Here is a 22,858-nt window from a genome sequence, read left to right on the forward strand (position 1 = left end):
CTGCTCTCCTTTCCACACAATTCCTGCAGAGAGGAAGAGCAGATCAACGTGACGAGGGCAGACCACAGAACAAAACTCGTATCTGTTGCATTTGCTGCCTTTGCATGCTGAACGGAAAGATACATCTGCTTGCAGAAAGTCAGAGCGGCCCTGGTTTCAACCAGCACTAATTCTGTGGCATCCACTTAACCATCTCCCCTGGCAGCTTCCCTCTCCTCCCTGAACAGCTTGTAGAATTACTAAAGCTAGGCCTTTCTGCAGTGAATTTGACTGCCTGAGGGCACAGCAGTACTTTGTATTTCCCAGCCAGTTGGAAGCAGACAGAACTGGAGAGTCAGTGCAGCCCACTGCCCACCACTGATTGGCTGCATGGATCGATTTCTCTTCCAACATCTCATCCTCAGAGAGAGAAAGCGGTGTCTGGCTGCTCTTCTGTGTAGTGCCAACAGGAGCTCAGCCTTTGCTGACCTCTTGGTGCTACCATGACACGTGCTGGAACGTCTATCTTACTTAAGAGCACTAAGTGACAAGTGGGAATGTTAAAGGTGCAGAACTATGGAACAGTGTTTTTCACTGTCCAAAGAGGACGGGACAACTGGAGGTGCTGGTGAAACTCTGCTCTCATTTGGGCTTGACTTCTGCAGCCGTTGATCTGGCGAGCCAGGACTTGTCCTGTCACACACCAGCCAAGGGTTGACTGTACCAAGTGGTGCCAACTGCAGGTTCCCATGGGACATTCTCAAACACCACTGTGGTGCCCTGGCTGCAAGGCAGTGACATCGCAGTGTGGCATTCATGACCTGGCAGAAGGGAGCGGCAAGGGGAGACGTGGCTGAAGAGCCCTCGCTGCTTTTCCCTGCAGAGCCACCGGGAGTGGGACTCCAGAGCCCAGCAGTCCATGAAGCTGTGTTGAAGGGCTGTAGGCAGGGAGAGGACTGTGCTGTGTCCGCTTGCAGCCAGCAGTGGGTCCGCAGGGAGGAGCATGGACAGCTGCAGCGTGGCACATCCCAGTGCCGATTTGGGAAGCTTTCCAGCTGGGCACCTCTGGCACCTGCAGAAATGCCCTTGTGGTCTTTGCTGTGCCGGTGGCTCTTGAGCTCTGGCTTCACAGGCTTTGGCAGAATGAGGACCAGCAAGGCTGGGGGTGCAGCCAGTGCCCTTAGTGCTGGCATGGAGGGATCCTTCCTCAGGCAGACATTGCTTCACCCTTCTCTGTGCGGTACCCTGATGAGGTCCCTTCTGGCCCCCATGATTTCCCTCTGGGCTGTCCAGCAGTCTGGGGAAGTCTGTTTCCCAAGCTGAATGAATGCAAGAAAACAGAATTCCCATTTGCTGCCCATTTCGTCTCTAGATAGAGAAAGGCTCAGTGAGTTGAAGAGCACTGCTTCTGTGAGGGAACAGGCGATGCTCCTCTCCCAGATTTCCAGTCTCGCAGGGGCTGCTCTGTAGGATCAATTAGAAGTAAAACACTATGAGAATTGTGCAAAGGAAATGAAAGAAACAGGAGGTGCGCAATCCCCCTTCCTTGCTTTGGTTCCTCTGCTTTTCTTTGCTGTTCCAAATGCAAGAATGAAAGCAACAAGGTCAGTTTTGCTCTGTAAACATTTTGAATCGACCCCCTCCCTACAGGGTCAAGAGCTTCTTCTTTAAAGGTGTCTTGGTTTAACCTCAGCGGCAGCTCAGCCCCACACTCACTCACTCCCCACTGGGGGGATGGTGGAGAGAATCAGAAGGGTAAAAGTGAGAAAACTCATGGGTTGAGATACAGACAGTTCAACAGCTAAAACAAAAGCCTCTGGCACAAGCAATGCAAAATATGGAATTCATTCCCCACTTCCCATGGACAGTCTGTTCCCATGAACACAGACTGTGTTCAGCCATCTCCAGGAAAGCCAGGCTCCATCACATGTAATGGTTACTTGGGAAGACAAACGCCACCACTCCAAACATCCTTCCCCCCTTCCTTCTTCCCCCAGCTTTAGATACTGAGCATAACATCATACAGTATGGGATATCCCTTGGGCCAGTTGGGGTCAGCTGTCCCAGCTGTGTCCCCTCCTGACTCCTTGTGCACACCCAGTCTACTCGCTGGTGGTGAGGAGCAGGAAAGGCCTTGATGCTGTGTAAGCACTTGTCAGCAGCAGTGAAAACATCCCTGTGTTACCAACACTGTTTTCAGCACAAATCCACTTTTGGAGGAGCCCAGCATACAGCTCAGCCCAGCACACCAGGACAGTCAAGCTGTGCCTGATACGTGTTGTCATAACCTTTGTCACAGCGACCAGACACCCTTGTGCTGCAGCCATGTGGTACTGGGATGTGCTCCAGCCTTCTGGTGTGCTCCCTCCCCGGCACTGGCTGCATTGTGCCTTTCATCCTTTGGCTTCTCTAGCCCTGGAGGAGTTGCATGGGAGGAAGACATGTTCACTTTTGTTTCTTGCATTTGATGAGAAAGGGAAAGGGGTACAAGAAGAAATTTGCCCTGAAATACCCTCTCTGGATTCAGAGAAGTGGCAAGTTTTGCCTGAGCCAGCTTTACGTGTTTGACATAAGCTGCACTGACCCAATGCTCCAGGCACTGCCACATACTGATAGAAGTCCTTCAGGCCAGCATTTAAAGATTTGGGATCAAAGACTCATATGCCCCAAGATCTGTCCTTGAACTGGAAAAGCTTCCCTGGAAGCAAGCTAACCTTTCCAAAGGGGTATGAATACTTCTGCCAAGCAAGGGGAAAGGGTTTCCCTTGTTGAAACATGTTGCAGCAAAGCCTTTGTGTGGCATAAATCCTCTTCATGCCAGCAGGATCAATGCAGAAAATCCATCTATGGTACCCAGTATCTGAGCTCCTGCTTCTCTCTCTTACAGCCCAGTGTGAGGCAGCAGTTTGTGAGCTCTGTAACGGGAGGCTATTTCAAAGGTGCCAAAGGCCCAGCAGATAGCTGATAGCCCAGAACAACCCCTGAGCTCACCTTGTTAGAGTCCCAGGTTACTGTTCCCTAACAAACTGTTCTAAGCCTTGGCTAAGTTTGGAAACAGTGCTAAAAGCAGGCTTGCTGCTGCTGCTATGATGCCAGTTAACGAAGAGCCTGTCAACAGAGGGAAATTTTCTAGCAGCACAAACCTTACGGTACACTATTTCCTCTATAGAATGGTTTATATCTAAACATGCGCCCTTCAAAATGCTGTAACAGAGCTTTAATGCTGCATTAAGTGCTGGGAAATGGAAGGAGCAGAGGGGATTTCACTGTCTAGCTTCAGACTTTTGCAAATGGATGTGAATTCCCCACCCAAAACACAGATTGAGCTAACAAGTCAGTTCCTAACACATTCTGACCCTTAAGAATGCCCATATTCAGCTTTTGGCTTACACTTATCTCTGGAAAATCCTCAGCGATTTAGGCTTGCTCCAAGGGTGAAACTCACCAGGCATCAACACAAGCCAAGGAGCAACAAGCTTTGGGGTGGAAAGCCAGGGCCCAGTGATCACAGCCACCTCTCCCCTCTCTACCTCCAGGAAGTGACTCCTTCCAGTCTCTCTTGCAAAAGCAGAAAGGGAAAGAAAGGAGCTGGTCCAGGAAGATGGACAAGTCAAAAGAAGAGAGGTGCTGCAGCGAGTTCGAGATGTTCTGCTCTGCGTCACCCTGAGGCGTAGGGGAAGCCACTGCAGCATCTCAGGCATTCTCAGAAGAATCTATTTGCCACCACAGATCACCCAGCCCTGCATTTCTTGGTCAGGTTTACTCCCTCTTGGAGGACACATTCCTCTGCCTGTGCCTTTCAGCACAATGCCCGGTCTGCAATGCACCTGGTAGATAAACCAAGTCCTGTCAAGAACAAAAGCATTCTTGTCTATCACTGTACCTTGACCCGTTACAGGAGATCTTTTGTTGTCAACTCTTGGAGATATGAGAAGCAGCTGGAATCCAGGATCTGTGGGAGGAAGGGACAGGATATCCAGTATCTCAAAAATAGAAAGATCAGAAAGGTCAGGCTTGAATCAAGTGAGGCAGACAGAGCCCATAACCCCTGCCAGGAAGATGAGCAATGCAAACAGCGGATGCCTGTATCTGAAGTGGAGACTTTTTTGCAGTCACAGCAGAGGAATGTGTTCTACATAGCTGGCTTTTGCTCTTCTCATTCATTTACTCTTCCACAGACAAAACCAAAAGTGATGCCATATCCCACTTTATTGAAGCACAGAAGGAAGCATCTGGGAAGGGGAGGCAAAATATGACAAAGTCCTGGCCAGCCTAAAGAGAGACATACACAAAACCCTCCTAGTCAGCCTGCTGAATACGTGTTTAATCTACACATCCTAATACCCCAGCTGAATGGAAAGTACCTGCTTTGCTTTGGGATGTTTCAGGCAGCCATGAGGAGAAAGGGGGAATATCACACTCTACTGCTCCTCGAGGGTTGCTTGGTTTCTTGAATACCCACCACTGCAGAGAAGGAGCAGCGATGCGAGCAGGCTCCACAGCCTCCACCATAGCTGCATTCATAGTTATACCAGTTCAAGAGCCACATGGCTGCTGCTGAGTTTTCAAGCTCGTGGTAACTTTTAGCCTATGCAAGTAGAAGCAGAAGAGCAGAATGAGGAAGTGATCCACTGAAACTTCTCCTGTGTGAGCGGCTTCCCTGGAAGCGCCACACTGAACCAGGTGCTGGAGAATGGCCAAGCACTGATTCAAGCCGAGTGCTTCATTCACAGAAGACAATACCTCTGCAAAGCACAGACTCTGCAGTGGCTGAATACTGTGCTAAGGAGAACTGAGGTACCAGGACAGTTATTTCCAACTCCTGATATTTTTATTACACCGTTTTTAGTATTTTATATTCACCTGAAGAGAGATTGTGATTTCAGGGTGTAGGAGAAATGCATGCTAAGAGCACCCAGTGTTTTTGCCATGCAGGACAGTCCTTATCACAAACCTAGGTGGACCACAAGGGCTTATAACTATAAGGCAGAGGGGAAGGACCTCACTTGCTAAGTCAACCTTTTGGACAATCAGGGTTGGCAGCTTTTAGTTCTGTCGGATTCCTCCAGAGGTGGTTTCTCTAATGAGAACTGGGAGGGATGGGCTGTTTTATCTGCAACTGCCCTGACCTTCAGAGAAAAAACCCTCCAGCATAATACAGTTACCATAAATACTTACACCAGGGCAAAAGATGTCAGAAATGCAGCCTGTTGATGTTACAGAATACTTAGCCAAAATGAAACCTTATGCTTTTCAAACTGTGAGCTGTAAAGACCAGCAAGTTTTATGACAGTGTGATATGCTATCCTAATGTTTAGAGGGCAGGAAAGTGCAGCTGACATTGAAGACACAATGCTGATTTCTCTGAAGGAAGTTCATTTCCAAATGATACAGAACTGTCTAACTCATTGCCAAGCTCTGGATCTCAACCAAGCAAGTTCATAAAGGCACAATGGGTTCACCAGCACTTTTATGTCCTGAGCTGTATCCTCTGGCTCAGGGGATTGCCAGGAACATAGCGCCCACCAGGATTTTCCCTTAGTGTCTGCTGCTAGCTGGATGGATGTTTGGTCTGACTTCTGTCACATACAGTCAACCAAGACTTAGGTATTTGAGGCTCAATTTCATTTGCACAAAACAAAGCTTCCTCACCTGGTGGCGTGAGATTTTATAGGCTTGTTCCTCAAAGCATCTCCTGTGTTTAGTTCTTCCTTGTTTCTTATGAGCCTGAGCAGAACACAGGCCACCATCTCCAAAGAGGGCAGACACCTCCACACATGGGTTCCTCTGCTGCTTGTTTGTAATTACAAGTATTACAACACACTGTGTCAACAGTCTAACCTCGGACAAAACAGACGTCTCAGATAAATCCCATGCATGGCATTAGTCACACTGATGTTGCAATCATTGGTGTCATGGCAAAAAATGACCCAGTCTGAGAATCTTCCCTCGTGGCTTATTTACACTGATTATAAACAAGGACTCCCAGCTCTCTTGTTCTAGCCCAACAGCCACTTCCACCTCCCTGTTGTCTGTTATCTTAGCTCAGGACTATGCTAGAGCAAATTTTCTGCAACACCTCTGGAGCGGGATACCTTGTTCTTCTAACTTCAGTCAAACAGCAAAAGCATGATTTGACTGTAACGGCTTTATACATGTTTCTTGCACAGGTACAGGAACAATTCCTTGCTGCTGTGACAACGTACCTGTAACTCATCTCCAGATGACATAATTATAAGCTAAAGGTTCCCAGTGCCAACACACCATAAGCTCTTGCATGGGTGAATGCCCTTGTTCAGTGTGATAGAGGACCGAACACTGCCCCTGCTCTGAGCTGTGGTTGGTCTGAGCTCTGCTGATGATATGAGCACTCACAGTGGTTGCTCTGGGCTTAGACCATAGGGAAAAGGCTTTAACATTAAAAAAAAATCATTAGTAAACTCATTAAATTGGTTCAAGTTAAACATATCTTTTAGATTATCCCTTCCCAAGTGAAGTGCAGCTGTACAGACGTGATGCTCTTAGAGCTTTTGGCCTAATGCTTTTATGCAGTAGAGGAAGTGGAAAGATGATACTAAGGGCATGGATGCTAAACAACCTTTGCAGTAGGAAAATCAAATCCTCTACATAGTAAAAGCAAGTGAGGTCATTGGGCTAAAGCAATCGGTTAGGTGGACAGGCTGAGATATCTGGTTTTCTTAGGAGTGGGTGACTACATACACAGATTGTGCAACTGCTCTGCAAACAGCCTGATGTCCAAACATCTGCGAGTAAGTGTTACTCAGTATTGATACCATGCGTTTTGTGTGCGTTTGGTAAATAAGCAGTGACTCATACTGATGGGCTTGGAGAATCCTCAGGCAGGAGTTGTAACACTGCCTGAGCCCTCATCTTCTCACCTGTCTGAAGGTACAACCATACATAATGGATGGCATGGACTGCAGCGGGGTAACTCCACACAGGAATGAGCCGTGGCTGCCGAGGCCAAATCCTCCTGCCCGTGCTTGCCACCTGCCCTGAGGTGGAGTCCTGCAGCAGCGCACGCTCAGTGGCATTTGGTCTAACTGGCAACAGCAGCCCTGGCCTGGCAGGATATCCCTCCACAAAGGTGGATGTTCACACTACATCCTCCCCCAAAAGCACCTTTCCCCCCCGTGCTGTGTGCTATATCACCCTCCAGATAGTGTACTGAACTAGCACTGGGCCAGTGAAAAAAAGGGACAAGAAGATACTAGATAGAAATTAATGTTTAACCTTTGTCCACCTGGCACTACTGGCAAATAGCTGTGGGCGATCCAGACACGTTCTTTCACTCCTTTGGTTTCTAATCTGTGAGCAATTTTGTTTCCTGTGCCATGCAGGGAACTCCCTCAACAACAGACCTAAGGAAACCTGCTCCAGCATAGATTTAGGATTTTGAAAATTAGTTTCTCTGTGTTTGGGGTTGTTTTTTTCCCTCATGGCTGCTATGGTTTGAGTCTGCTACAGCCTCCCTCTTGGTCAGTGTATTGTAAGGGCTCTGACCACTGGCTGTGTGGTTTCAGAGATTTCCAGGGACATTTAAAAGCTTTACTGTTCTTTGAGCTTTTCATTGAAGTGAAGCATGGCCACCACATTCAAAGCCTCTGGCAGGTAGTAGCACAACCAAAGCACAACTGTATGTCATCATGAAATTCAGCTTAAAAGAGATGGAACAGGAAGCCAGCAGTGAATCATATAATAGCCTGGCAAAAATCCTTTACAACGCAAGAGAATTGCAGTGCCAAATGTGAAAAGACACCAAATCAGGAAACTGTTGTTTGTAGCCCTGTCTTCTCAAGTCCCAGGGATACAGCCTGGCCCTCCAAACCAAGAAACAGCAGGGAAGCTCTTCAGTCCAACTCTGGAGCCTTGTTCTTTTCTCACAAACAGTAGCCAGCCACAACTGCCCAGCATAAACCCTCCTGTCACAAGAGGAAAGTCAGTCCTTTCTCCCTGCACCCACCACCCTGCAGGACTGCCTGGTACCACTGGAGAAGCAGTGGCTCTATATAAAGGGATGGCTGATTCATACTGGGACACTGGTCTATTTTCTTGTACCCCCAACATGACCTCACCCAGCACAAGAGAGCTGTAAACCCAGTTCCCTGCACGGTCCCACTCCAATCTGCAGTGGCCATAACTGTGCTCCTCACTCCTGCCCTGGCAGCCCAGGTCTGGGCTGGAGCTGCTGTACCATCCCATAGGTGGAAGCCAGACCTGAGCACTGGCTTGAGGGCACACGCAAGAAAGAGAGACCCCAAGTTGCAGTGAGCTCACTGCAGCACAAACAGCCACAGTGTTTTTCTCCTTCAAACACCCTCTACTTTGAAATTAATTCAAATGAAAGTTGCTTCATTCATAGGACAATTGGAGCTTTGAAGACAAGTAACTGGGGGGACAGCTATGGGTAGCAGCCCTAATTATTATTCTACACCCAGGCTGGTGCTTACGTTCCAGTACAGCTCTTCCACCACCCGCAAGTTTGGCAACAACTGAGGCTATAGTGTTGTCCTCTGGGTGCAAATCTGCATTAAACAATATCAAGACTCATCATGAGATGAGCTAAACCAAGTTGAATAGATGGGAGATGTGCTCTCACAACAGAAAGCTGGGCAGAGCCCCAGGCTAGGCTGAGTGTTCCGACGCCTCTATCTTGAGAAATGAAGTCCAAGGGCCACCTAACCTCCTCTCTTACCCAGAGCAACACCAGATACTTTCCAAAGAGGTGCAGGAACCCCAGTCTGCCTGCACAGGACTCAACCTGCCCTCAAGTACCTCAGGACTGGTTTATGTGTGGACCATAATGCCCTTTACTCCCTCAGGGAAGCATCACCATTCTTACAACATCAGGTTGCCTTGTTTCCCATTTAAAAACCTGATTCAGACACTCCATCTTGCTAAATTTATGGCCTCACCAACTTCTGAAGACAATGAGACAAACACAAGTAAACTCAATCAGTGGCTAAAATGGTATTTCCACAGCCTAATCATCCTTTAATTAAGTTCCACAATTTCAAGGCAGCAAGCCCCAGACAGGCTGGAGATATTGGGAACAGGAAGTTCTCCCCAGCTACCACACAATACATACCATTCCTGGGTAGCTATTTCTTGCCACCAGTCGTGCTGGGAACAGCGCTGTGCCCTGTGACACATGGATTCAATTTATAATAAAACCAAAGAGATAAGAAATAGGGCAGCCTTGACAAGATGTGCCTGACTCACCCCTGCTGCTGCGTTTAAAATTGCTGGAGAATTGCTCCATGCAGGGAGAAATTAGAAAAAGCTTGATAAGGAAAAACTTGGATGACCAACTGCATGCATGCCCAGAACACATGCACGTGGCACGTACATGGAGATGGCTCATACACACTGAAGGAGCAACTCATTCAATAACCCCACATTTATGAGACAGCTTCTAATCAAAGCCTTCCTCCAGGCAAAGAGGACAGGCTATCCTAGACCTCCTCACCACAAGGACATGACAGCTCCAGCACTCTGCTGTCTGCAGCACGCAGCAGCCTCATTGTGCAAGGATCCATCAAGCCAACGTGACAATCCCAGCCTCAGGGCACTGTGCCCTGTCTAAAACAGAAAATCATATCCTAGGAACTTACCCTAATCCTACACCTTGAATAAGACTTCGAAGCTGTCTGTGGTATACTGCCAGATCGCATGGCACTGCCTCCAGTTAAGATACCTGCCTGCTTTCCTAATACTCTGCTCCATGTGGGTGCACAAAGCATGGGAGACGTCTTTTTATTATAAGTGAAAAGTGTCATTCTGTTCAAAGTGTCATTGCTGTATTACTTCCTGAATTGACTTCTCTAGACTGCTGTGGTGTGATGAGACAAGGCCTGCCTCCCCTGGGGTTAGACAGCAGGAGAACTGGGATCCACAGACAGATCTTCATATATGAAACAGAAACCACCAAGATCAAGATGCTGAGGAGGGCAGACAGTCCAGTCACAGACAGTTGTGCTTTATCTAGACAGCACAGCAGATGCTGGTATAGAGTGACGAGCAAAGGCTGCAGGAGATGAGCGCAAAGCGAGCAGCTCTGCAAGAACCTGTATTCTGGGAAAAGGCCAGTCGCACCTTCAAGCACAAGGGTCTGTGCCAGAAGCCTCCTGGAACTGGAGCAGCTTCAGACACTCAGCCTTAGCATGGGTGAATGCCACAAGAGCACAAATGCCCAGCAAGAGGATGCTCACCAGCCCTGCTCCAGTGAGCCGTAAAGTAGCTGTGATGGGGACCTAGGGAGGGGATCCAGCAAACAGCAAGGCAGAGGGGGGGAGAGCCCTTTGCTCACTGCACAACACACCTCCCCATACACCTTTTCATCACTAGAAAGGCAGCATATTGTAACCCCATTTTGGAAGGTAACAATTACAAGATCGTGTTGTATCACCTCAAAAACAGCATTTCTGCACGTTTTGAAAGGAAAGAGAAACCCCTCAGTGAGCAGGTAGAGAGGCAAACCACATGCAAAGGAGAAGCTGTAGCTCTCTTCCTGACTGCTGGCTGGCCAGCAAACACACACAACCCCAAGTGGGAAGTAGCCAGGACACAGGGTGTCTGTGTTCCAGCTGATATTTAGGGGATTTGGGAGGGAAGCGAGTATAGTGAAGGATCATAAGAGTTACTGCATGAGAGACAATTATGAGTGAAGTTGGATTTCACCCAACCTCTTCTTCACAAGGCAATCTGTCCCTTGCTTAGGTTCCAGCCACGAGTTTATGCTAAAGGCTTTCTCTTTTCTCAGTGGGTATCACAAGGTATCAGCTCTGCAATGAGCAAAGTGGAACAGCCCAAGGGTAATGGCACTGGCATACCAGTGAGATGAATTTCGGTTCAAGTCCCAGTTTTACTTTTGGCATCCAGAGGCATTTGCTTTTTTCTGTGTCCCCTTTCTACCTCTGGAGGGACACGCTTGTCTCCCAGCAGGGACTGCTCCTCCAGCACACATGGCACAGGTCTCCACTGTGTAGACACACAACCAACGTAAGACCAGCAGAAACAACCTCCTACTTACAAAAACCAAGCCCAAGAAAGTCATTAAAGAACAAACAACCCCTGACCACTCCAGTTCCTATTGTCTGCCTTAATGCACTGTTCCCCCATTAAGGGGCACACCGATCTGCTTGCTTTCAGGATATCACACATCTCTCCCGCTGCAGTTTCCCCTCTCCAACCGCTCTGGCCAGGGTGGATGGAAGAGGAAAGGCCACACTGCCTGCCACCTCCCCCAGGGCAGCTTCCCCTGCTTTTCCAGAAGGAGCTGCTCAGTGGAGGAACCCTGCTAGATTTCTCCTACTTTTGAAATTGTTTTTCCTTTCCAGCTGACGATGACCTACATAATAAGCAGGTCACTGGAACACGAGAGATGTTTTCTGAGGCAGAGAAGAAAAGCCAAGCAGTTCCCCCACTGCGCGTGCTTCTGGGGACAGTGAAGTGCTGTTTCTCAGGAGTCCCACTCTACAGCCTCCTTTATGCTCTTCCTGCCTGAAATCAGCAGGAGCTGCTGGAATCCCACTGGGGACATGATCAGACCCTGAGCAGAACATCAGGCTAGTTTAGGACCACCTCCATGGAGGACAAAGAGGAGCTTAGGGAACACAAACCCTCCTCATGTGAGCAGTAAACATGCCATGTGCACAATGCTGCAAGCTGGTGCAGTGGCCCAGCTGTGTGAGATTCAATCCACCAGGCAAGGCGAGCTGCCATCAAACAAGCAGCAAAGCGAAAGAAGGAGAGAGCAGGAAGATGGGAAGGGGACAAGTCCCCATCATGATCCCTGTCGTGCAGCCCCTCCCCAGCCAAAGGAAGGATCTGGTTGTAGCAGGTCTGCAGGCCACAGGAATAGACACTGAGTTGTTCCCAGCTGGAACAGTGCTCTACCTGAAAATGTGTCAGGAAAGGAGCAGGGTTAGAAGCGCTTGAACTCAATTTTACTTCTCAAGTTCTAGTCATTTCTGCTCCTTTATGGGGAGAATTCCTAAAGGCTTGCTACAACAAAGCAGAAATTGGAAATAAGAAGGATTTGATTAGCCAAGAGAAGTATCCTGGGATAGCTCCTCAGCATCAGTATGGTTTAAGGCATGGAGGCACAGAACTGGACTATCTCAAGATGCCTTCAGCACCATCCTTTCTAATCTTGCAGTTGATCTCTCCTGACCTCCAGCCCCCTCTCCCAAGCAGGAGAGAACACTGAAAGATGTATGCCAGCATATCTAATCCCTACAGCTAGTGGTGGGCTTCAAGCAGGAAGCAGCGAGCTACCAACCCAGGGGTAAAGCAAGAATCTATTAGAGAAATTACTGTAACGTGATCCTGCCTGGGGCTCAGAGTCAGTCCCAGAGGGATATAAGGAGCGAGTAACCAGAGGAGACATGGGTAAGAAGCTCTCTCAAACAGCCTGGTGGCTCAGAGAGCTCCAGGAACAATAGTGCAAGTCTGGTAACTAGGTCACAGTTATGATCCTTAATTAATCCTGAAGAAACCCCATCTGTCATGGCAAACATGACAGATAAAGTAGCTCCGTAAGCCCAGAAGCAGGCCAGAGGTAATGCCAGATGCTAGCCTAACCCAGCCTGCTCTCTGTCAAGCTTTTAGCCAGCAGACACACCAGTTTGCCCCCACCTCCTCCTCCAAGGTGTCCAGAGTTGACTAGCCACTGCCCAGACTCACATAAACCATGAAATAGAAGAGAGCAACAGCCCAAGGGTAGACAGACATGAGGCTCCAACAGAGGAGCAGCACCAAATCCTGCTGGCAGCTGAGCCCCAGCTCCCTGCACTGTGCTTCACCTGCAACCCTGCTTTTCTGCCCCACAGCCCTCTGTGCTGGGGTGTGCTACCCAACTCACTTCATTCCCTGATGCCTCTGGGAGAAGCTAACAGCTACCAGCTCCTCCTCATGCACTGCCTCAGCTTGCACAGAGAGGTACATTAACATCCTGGTCTGACAGTCACACAGCCCTGAGACAGTGCTGCAGTGGGCATCAAGGCCAGTGGAGAAAAGGGCCTGATGTTGCAGCGTGCCAGCAGGGCCAGGTTGTTCACTTGGCAAAGACCTGTCCCTCACCATGGCATCAGAGAACCCCTCTGTCAACAGGGTGGCAGAGACTGGCTGGGGCTAGGGCGTGGATGGTTGATGCCTGGGAGAAGAGACAGTTTAGGTGCGTATGATCTGCCCTGGTCTTTACAGCTAGCTGTGGTTTGCACCTACACATGATCCCTATGAATGCTTTGATCTGCTTAAATCCACTGGTGACAGGGAGATAATCTGAGATAATGCTGACTGCGTTTTCTAGCCCCACTTCTGCCACCTGAGCAACTAAAAAGCAGACACCATCAGCAAAAATGGCAAAACCTAACAGGGCTTCGCACAACAGGAGCATTAAAAATAGCTGTTTCAAAGGAGGGATGTGTGACTAATAAGCCCTAAACTGACAATTCTTGGGAGACGGGGGCAGCATTGTGCTAAAGCCATGTCTTCAGGAACCCTTATTAAAGCGTCACTTGTACTCACTACCACCCCCAAAGGCATTGTGTTCAGCAACATGCACAACTGACAGCACACCAGCGAACAGACAAGACTCCATACAATTTAACCAGAATAAGCAGAAAGGAGAAAAGCTGCCAAGTAAACATAAACCTGTATTTCTACCCAAGGAAGCTTTGAATAGCAGAGCAATCAAACTCCAGGCACCATCAGCATACCCATCCAAGTGCAGCTGGGTGAGGAACTGCACTGCTACGAGATCTTTCCATGAAAACTAGGTCACTGGCTATCAAGCCCAAGAGACAGGGCAAGGACTTTGGAAAGGATATACTGAAATCACTTCTTCCAATTAAAACACAAGCTTAGGAAGCAGCTCTAGTTTATTTGCTCTTGTAACTGGAGCTTTAAATCTGAATTACTTGCTCAAAATCTCATTGTCCTTCATGGTAAATAATCTTGACAGGTTCTTTGCTGTGGAAGAGACATGAGGGTTTGGGAACCAAACTTAAGCAAACACAGGAGAAGTTACCACCTTTCTGAGACAGCAGTACAGAGAGCACAGGTAGTACACAGCAAGCCAAGGTCCCAAAAGCTCACAAGGGAAACCAGAGCTCCACTTGCCCTCAGAAAAGCAGCACAGTTGTTTGCTGTGCCAAGCACCAGCCTCCCCTCTCCCTCCTTCCTACCAAAGTACCAGACCAGGCACCATGCAAGCCATGAGGATCCTTCTGGATTTCAGCACAAGCAAGCACAAGGATCCAGAGGGTTTGCACACCTTCACATATTAGAGTTTTTGGCTCCTGTTTTGTGGCTGACAAGGTGGTTCCTCCCCCTCAGGTGTCCCACACTCTACCACAGGCTCTTATTTGTGCTGCAGGTTGGACAGAATGAATATCTGCTTCCTATCTTAGAGCCTGGCCTGTAAGTGTGTGTTGCTCAACATGACATCTCTTGCCAAAACTGCTGCTTCCAAGAGATTGCTCAGCATACTGCATGAGAGGCAGAAGAATTAACCTTTAAACAGTGAATGGGCTGGGGAAAAGGTTGCAGGGCAACCCAACCACCTCTCTACTTGTTAAACACTGGAATAATCCATGCCAGCTGTAGGTGTGGACTTCAAAGTGCCAAACAACTGAAATACAAAACTGCCATCAGGGCTTTTGGGGAAACAGTTCAGTCATTGCTTAAACCTGAGCATCCCAGCAATGGCTTTGTGCAGTGGAGTTCATCTGAAAGCTGGCTGCTACTACTGATGGCTGGAGAGAAACAGTTCCACTTCACCCCAAAATACCTCTTTACCTCCCCATGTAGAGCCACTACCCCTCCACACCATATTCTCACATGGCTTGGTACTTTCTCCCTATGTGATCAATCATCTCTTACCAGTGCTAAGAGGGGCTGGCTCAGGAGAGCTCTCCTGTCCTAATGTTGATTTTTTATAGTGTTTTTTTTTAATGAGCACATTATGACATTTCACACTGGAAACAAGGTGCAACCTTTTAAGAACAAGAACTCTGAATTGCTTTCTCACATCAGAACTTTGAAGAAGAGACTTGTCATTAGAGGTCTTTAAAAATAAGATTGGAAGTATTTAAAAAAACCCCAACAATCACAACTGCACTCTAGTTCTACGAGTCCGTGGGATGACTGTTGAAGTTTTGGGCACGTCTGAAGAGACTAAATTTTCTAATGTATGTAAATGCTCTATAAGAGGAGCAGAGCTCTACATAAAACTGCAACACACAGGTCAATCACGAGCCATCTCTAATACTAAGCCAGCAATAACCCTCTGCTCCCCCTTGGTTTGCTCTTACAATCAGTGCAACGTGAGAAACCAGGCAAAAGAGTGAATGACTTAACCTCAAATTTGTATTTTTGTCATTTCAGTCTTAATTCCTCAGCTGATTCCTTTCAACTTTTTTTGTTACACAGTGTTTGACTTCCATCTCTTTCTAGGACATTCCCTAGAATCAGCTTTTATCATCTTTGCCCTGGGCTGGGTCAAAGTGCATTTCCAGAAGCAAGCACATGCATCTTGCCCGATTAAGTGGAGGGATTCCTGAAAAGAAGACTCCAGGTTCTTTACGTTTCCTAGTGGTACGAGAGCAACACATTTTCTAACCATTGTCATCACCCCAAGACAGCACCTGACAAGACTAGGTTTGCTCAGCACACCAAGTCAGAGACGACTTCCTCCTTTGAGCCCCCTCTAACCCCGCCAATCTCAGCTGGAATGTTGTTCAAAGCAGCTCCAGAGCCATCAGATCAAATAAACTACATGCAGAAAAGGCTGCCAGCAAGGTCACAGCACTCCAAGAAACCTCCCATCCCAGCTGCCTTGCCTGATCCTCACTAGTTCTCCTCCTGGTACCGCCTGTGCTGCTTGGCAGGCAGAGTGGCCCAGGAGCCTTGAAAGTAGAGCCCAGAGCTTTGCGTGACTTGGGCTGTTTGTACGACAGAGCAAACAGAGCAAACCCTTGCCAGGCTTTTGAAGAGTTCAGTGCAAAGGCAAACAGGGAATGGAAGCCTTGTACACTCCAATAACCTTAATATGTCACAAAGCGTCTCTGGGCTGCAGCTCCCAAGTTCAGATTTGGAGATACGATGTGCTAATTTCCTCCCTCAATGTTTCAGCACCAGCCTCTTCTTCCTTATTACTGACACTCTTACTTTAATACCTTATCACCACCCTCTAACTTAATCTATAATCTTTAAAGCATGGGCAGGAATAATACATCTTGCACCTCAAAGGTTAAGCAACAACAACTATTGCAAAATAGCACAGCAACCCCATGGGCAGAACACACCAAAAGGAAAGATGGGCAGAGGAAGTTACTCCTTGGACACCAAAGAGCTGTAGCTCATCCTTCCAGCTTTCTGCTGTGCCACACAGGCTGTGGTGTTACACAGACTCTCCTCCCACTCACAGGAGTGGGTTTGGCTCTGTGATGTTTCATACCCCCTGTTACCACACACTTTCTTGCTATTTTCATGCCTGGAACATCTCCGTTTGCAGTGTGAGGCATCCTTCCTCTCTCTACTGCTTGGCCACTTCCCTCTCAACCCTTTGGATTATTTCTGTCGAGGTAATTCTGACTGTACAACTATAGCAGCATAATATTAACTATAACAACTAATTCTTTAGCTATAGTTTCCCTGACTATTGATGGAAACAATAAAAGATGAAAACTGCTTTACACTTCCTTCTATTGCTTGTTTTCTCCAAGACAGTCCTTAAGACTGTCTCAAGAGCAGCAATATCAAATGCTATGGAATAGCTGGATACGAAGAAAAGCCACCCAGGTAAAAGAAGCGTTCTGTTGCCTCATTGGGTACTCGCTCATGGGATAACACCCACACAGGAACTCCCAGCTTAGGTCTAGTCAGGAAGGGGATTTTCCCCCACCTTCTTATGTCATCAGCAGGTTATTTCATTCTGAAATGCTTCTGCTTCTCCTTACTTCACTGAAATATCAATCCTTGCAGAGGAAATTGAAATACCGGATGCATAAGAGAATAAGCCTTTGCTGAAACAAACCAGAACAACCAGCTTTGCTTGTAGCGGTACTGTACCTATGACAGACATTTTAAGGTGACAGCCTTTTGAAATCCCATCATCTTCACCTGCCCAAAATAAATCAGAAACTATTAGGACTTCACAGGATGCCTTTATCCCTATTTCCTGTCTGAAAAGGAAATCTTACTTGCATTGCTACACTTGGAAAAAGAAAGGTAGCATATACATCTGCAGGGAATACTGATTCACCTGTCTAGTGAGGGAATGTCCATTTGACAAACAAAGCTACATCAATTTATACAAAGGATTTAACTTACTGTGTCAAATTGAGTCTGCAGTGACTGGGGAGGAGTGAGAGCACTTGAATATGCTACTGCCATGTACAGTGGCTGTGATGGGCCCATGGACAGGTACACAAGTCAGAGAGATGATTTTTTTGTCATGGTTTAACCCAGTAGGCAGCTAATCCCCACAGAGCCACTCTGTCCCTCCACTCCAGTAGCACAGAAGAAGGAATTAGAAGGGTAAAGGTGAAAAAACTTGTGGCTTGAGATAAAGATGGTTTAGTCATTAAAAAAATAAAAACAAAAAAGGACACACCACACACAACAAAGAGAGGAAAAACAAGTGATGTAAAAGAAAACAACTGCTCACCACCACCTGACCAATGCCCAGCCAGTCCCTGAGCATCAGCAGCCCCAGCCAACCTCCACCCCCCAGGTTCATTGCTGAGTTTAATGTCACCTGGTGGGGAACATACCTTTCATCACTCAGGGTTGTCCCCTCCCAACTTCTCCAGCACCCCCTACTTGCTGGCAGGGCAGTGTGAGAAACAGCAAAGCCCCTGACGCTATGCAAAGCACTGGTCAGCAATGACTAAAGCATCCCTGTGTTATCAACACTATTTTCATCCCAAATCCACAATAGCCCCATACAAGCGCCTCTGAAGAAAATTAACTCTACCTCAACAAAAACCAGAACATTTGTACAGCGTAAGAGGAAGAGAACAAGGTGTGCCCTTAATTTCTGCTTGACATAAAAGGCCTAACATTGACATAGCTCTAAAAGCCCATAGGAGCCCATAGGCTCCAGCACAGCATTTTTTCACTCCTGTGGAATTTCTTGTTTTCAAGGACTTTTACAATCCTGCCTCTGCTCTGACTTCTACATTCCTGCCAATGCCGTCATTAATGCAGCAGTAACTGCTCACTACAGCTACCTTGTGTAGCAAAGATGCTTTACTATACGCATGAGTATATATAGTATTGAGCGTCACTGTCTGGGCCTGGAACATTTACATTCAGATGAAGAAGAGACACCCACTTCTTTCTCTCCTCTGTCAGCTGTCTTTCCTATATAGAGAGGAGCAGGCTATCTATTTCATTCCTTTCTGGCAACTCCAGTTTACAGAGAGCTACAGAGAGCTTTGACCAGAGCTATGCCCTTTCCCCACCCTCTCTCACCTGCATATAGGAAGTGCTCAGATTTACTTTTTCTAAGGTACTTCTGCTCTCTGATGACTATGTAGAGTTTAAGCTCCAAAATTGGACATAGAAGATGGTGTCTTTATTTGAGTAGCTAATGAGGAGAAATGAAGGCTGACATATGCAAGCAAAATGCCAATCTGAAGCCCAGCAATAATCCCAACTAAAAATACACTGATTCTTTGTAAGAGGAGGAGGAGAACCGCGTGAGAGAGGAGCAAACAAGGGTGTGAACGCAAATCACTGCAAGTGCAGCAAAGCTCACAGTAGCTAGAAGGATCTGTGCATCATTTCCTGCCATGTGCTAAACAAAGCAAAACAAACTCGAGGATGCAAAATGAAAAAAAGACTACCATGCGACTTTCCACATCTGAAGCAACTGGAAGAATGTCAGGGAGATATTCTGGAATTAAGATAAACCACTGCTGGATGTGTTCATCAGATGGGCTGTAAGACCACAGCAGCCCCAGTGTGGGAGTGGTGCCTTTCAGCAGAAGGGCAGGGTACCTTGTATGAGGGTGGCAACAGCTTCTGCTGTCCCGACTAAGCGTGAGTCATTCCCCTGTAATGAGACTTTGCCAAGAGACCAAATTCCTCTGCATCAATGGGCAGCACCTGAGGCCTTGCAGATAGGCAAAAGTGTTCTGACCCAACACCCTTGTGGGGACCTACCAGCAGGTCTTGGATTTCAAAAGATATCCATTACACTGGGGAGAGAAACAGCTCAGTGGCTGTTTGTATGAGATGGGTAAGAAGCTTGCCTGGCCTGAGTCTGTGGCAGAGGGGAGCTGCTCGGCCACTCTGCAACAGGTCACATATGCCTCAGCATTCAGCAGCGATTCCAGCTTGGTCAACTGCATCGATTAGAGGGTCCTACAAAGAACGAGATTTCCTGTTCTGTCATGTAAAGACAACACTGGGTCCAAATGAGGAAAATCTGCTGAAGAAATTCAGCATGGGAAGAATTCTCACTATGCAGCTATCACAACCCTTGAATTTTGCCTTAAAAGGTAAACTAAGTTCTCTCTAAGAAGACCGGAGGTGGAAGTTCTCAGATCTAAGCCTGGAATTTGAGTCTGGATTAAATCCAGATGTCAGGATCACATCCACTCCCTTGGAAAATTCAGATCTCAATATAGATGATGGCTTGTGCCTGGGGAGGGAGAACTCTTTTTCTGGCTCGCCCTCAACATTGACTGTGGGGGGGAAAATATGTGCAGTTCTGAATTCAGAAGTGGGGAAAAGGGACTAAACATTGCTAATGGTAGAGATATATACAGTAATTTTTGACTCTTGCTTTTCTCCTGAAGAAAATGCTGTCTTAAAAGCATACAATTCATTAAAACTCCATGAAAGGAGCTAACTGCTGATGGCATGAGGCTAGATAAAGGCTACAAACCTGTGAATCAAGTTCTGTTTTAAGGAATACTGGGCAAAACATGCTTGAGAGAAGGGGGATAAGAGGAAAAGGAAGCACTGAAGGTAACTTACACCTGAGCCCATATGGTGAACTGGTAAAATGGAAAGAGAACATCTTCACCAGCAACCCTTCGCAGGCATCTGCAGAAATCAATGTGACCCTGTCACAGGGGCATTTTTTTCCCTCCATTTCAATTTCTATATGGCACTTTCTATGGCTTCTCATCCACCTCCCACATGGCTGGAAGGTAACCTTTATTTTCCCCCTCTTGCAACTTACTTAGCAAAGACTTGGACAAATCATCAAAACGGAATGGGCTTTAGAAAACTAAAATCATCAGAGGCTCCCAGGGTAGTTGACTCTTGCCTTCCCTTACCACTGCAACACACAGGCCTTTCAGCCAGCTAAAGCTTCCTCTGCTGAATCTAACTGGCACACAGCATCTAAGGTACCAGTCTCCAAAGACTCTTCCAAAACACAGTGACATCCAAGCTAAATTTGGGTGAGCCAGCTGAGTTTTCACACCAGTGCTATCCCCTCAGCTTATATCTTCTTTACTACATGCTACTCTGCCTTTAACATATTCCTAGGCAGTCATTGCTTCTCCCTTGCCCACTGTAGCTGCCATCTCTCTCCAGACAAGGCAAGCTTGCTCGCTCTCAGGACAGGCTCTCTCTTCCCCCTTGGACTGCTAATGTGCTGTCCCTTGGCGTAGTCTGAAGTCCTCCTTCTGCAGTGTGGCAAACGACATTTGCATGGCACTTCATGCTACTTTCTCCTGAGCCCTGCTGGATGATGGTAATATATTGCCACAATTAACATCCTTAAATACCATTTAATTAACCCACTGAAGCCCTCATAAATTTTAATTAATGGCAGCTTTATTAGTATTTACTTCATCTTCAGCATGTAAACTCTGGCAGTATCTCCAAAGGGAGGAAAATGGCAGGGCAGACAAGACACCCTTTTTCCCAACTTTTCCTCCACTCTTTTGGTCCCAGAGCTCAGAGCTATCTCAGTGCACTCACAAGGACATGTTCCTCCAGCAGAATTCCAAGATGAGGGTCAAGTTAATGTCACTCCCTTGCTCTTTAGCTCTGCGCAATTCCTGTCATGTACAAGGTTAAATAAATTCACCCAAATCAAACTCTGAAGAAGCATTACTGCAGTGTCCAATTGATAGCACAGATTGTAGAGAAGTCTGACAGGAAAAGTTGAGAGTTGTGCTCCACTTGGAGATCTCCTTATTGTAGCCAAGGTTGCTGTGTCTCAGCTGCCAACCTTGAATGACGTTTGTGTAGAAAGCACATGCTCCTCAGGCTTCAGACTCCACATGCACTTCTAAATACAAAACCAGAAGTTTCTGAATTCCAGCACCAGAGCAGACTAATGTACCTCATCCCTCAGCCTTGCAATTTGGTGAAAAGCTAATGTTGTCAGGATAAAGAAGGATTATCAGATTTTTGTGGGATGGAACCTGCTGTGGCAGATGTTGATGCAGATAAGCTCTGCAGCCTCTTGCAGTGCAAATAATGCTGGCAGAGTACAACAGCTTTGGTGCCTCTTGCCACAAAACACGTATTCCCTCTGTCCCTCTCCAGTTAAGTACCATGGTCAATTAATAGCAGAAGAATAGGAGAAGGAAAAAATACTATCAACATACTATAAATCAAACATATGGGACTTACGTTGTTAAAACTGAGATTAAATCAGCACTGGAGTGATCCCTTAGGTTCAAACACATTAACTCTGCTCTAAGGACACTTGTCAGGTATCTACATGGTAGAATGTCACTGTGTTTCCTCATTTTTTAAAGTAACTGATGTGATACAAAGCTTCAGGGTAGGGAGTCAAATGCTGACGTCAGGGGGAGAGGGACAGCAGTAACCTGAAACATCACATATTTTTTAACTTCAAGTGCTAATTATTATGTAAGTATGTAAATACTTAAGGCATGTAACACTAACTGAAAGCCAGTGGTAAATCCAGCACTTTTCAGGAGCAAACTGAACCAGTAATTTGAAGCACTGCCCTGGTGTTATCAAAAGACCAAGACTCTTCCTGTCCTAACTGTTCGACAGGCTCAGGGTAAATACCACAGCCTTAGTTTAATCATTTATCTACAGAAAAACTGAAACTTAGTGGAAGGTGTCCCTGCCCGTGACAGGGGGTTGGAACTAGATGACCCTTATGATACCTTCCAACCCAAACCAGTCTGTGATTCTATATGTAGTTTAATGACACCCGCAGATGAAAGGCTGTTTCTTAATGGTGACTTCAGCATTGTACCGCTGGAATGAGCTGAATTGTTTAAGATCTAAGCATCAAGACTTCTTAAACAGTGCTGTCTTAAATTCCTAGTAAGCAGGAAGCAAACAGTGTTTAAAAAACCATCCAGCCCTACTAAACCCCAGATCCCACAACCTGCCTTGTAAAGCTCTGTCTACTTTTTCAGGGCCCCATGAGGAGTACATGGGGGCAGAACTCTGTCCCATTTCCTACCTCAGAGCTTAGTAACGCTCTGGAGTTGACCGCGAGTCTGCCATTAGGCCCTGGTTTAAGACTGCCTTCCTCTTGAGCTACTCAGATCACGACGTTTACATAAGGCAAACAGCATCCTCAAAGTGAGTGATAAAGGAGGGTCAGGCAAACTTCTTGCTAGTGTCCCCACTCACTCTCCTAGTAAGCACCTTCTAGTAACTACATATTGTGACTACGTGCAAGACACGAGTCGAGTAAGAGTGAGCTTTAAAATTGCTCTCTTCAAAACTCTGTACCTGTTACAAAAACCACTCTTGCCTCAAAGTGCCCAAGCTGGCTCTCGGCTGGCTGAGGGATGTGAGGCTGAGAGGCAGTACTCTGCCAAATCCTGTCTGCTGCGAAATTGTTTCACAAGCTGAGGAAGAAAACGCACTGTCATTTTTCTTCTCCTTT

General features: G+C 47.0%; 1 long non-coding RNA gene across 1 annotated transcript; it reads right to left on the reverse strand.

Annotated features, from left to right (window-relative positions):
* Nucleotides 1-11: 11 nt before the first annotated feature.
* Nucleotides 12-22,591, reverse strand: LOC133271894 (uncharacterized). Its single transcript, XR_009744290.1, has 3 exons — nucleotides 21,062-22,591; nucleotides 4,344-4,567; nucleotides 12-1,443 (listed from the first exon to the last, which is right to left on the reverse strand). It is a non-coding gene; the product is annotated as an uncharacterized LOC133271894 (long non-coding RNA).
* Nucleotides 22,592-22,858: the final 267 nt, after the last annotated feature.

This window comes from Pezoporus flaviventris, unplaced genomic scaffold (assembly GCF_033815535.1).
Source record: "Pezoporus flaviventris isolate CSIRO_AGI_PZ_B2104156 unplaced genomic scaffold, CSIRO_AGI_Pfla_v1 ptg000026l, whole genome shotgun sequence".
NCBI lineage: Eukaryota > Metazoa > Chordata > Aves > Psittaciformes > Psittacidae > Pezoporus > Pezoporus flaviventris.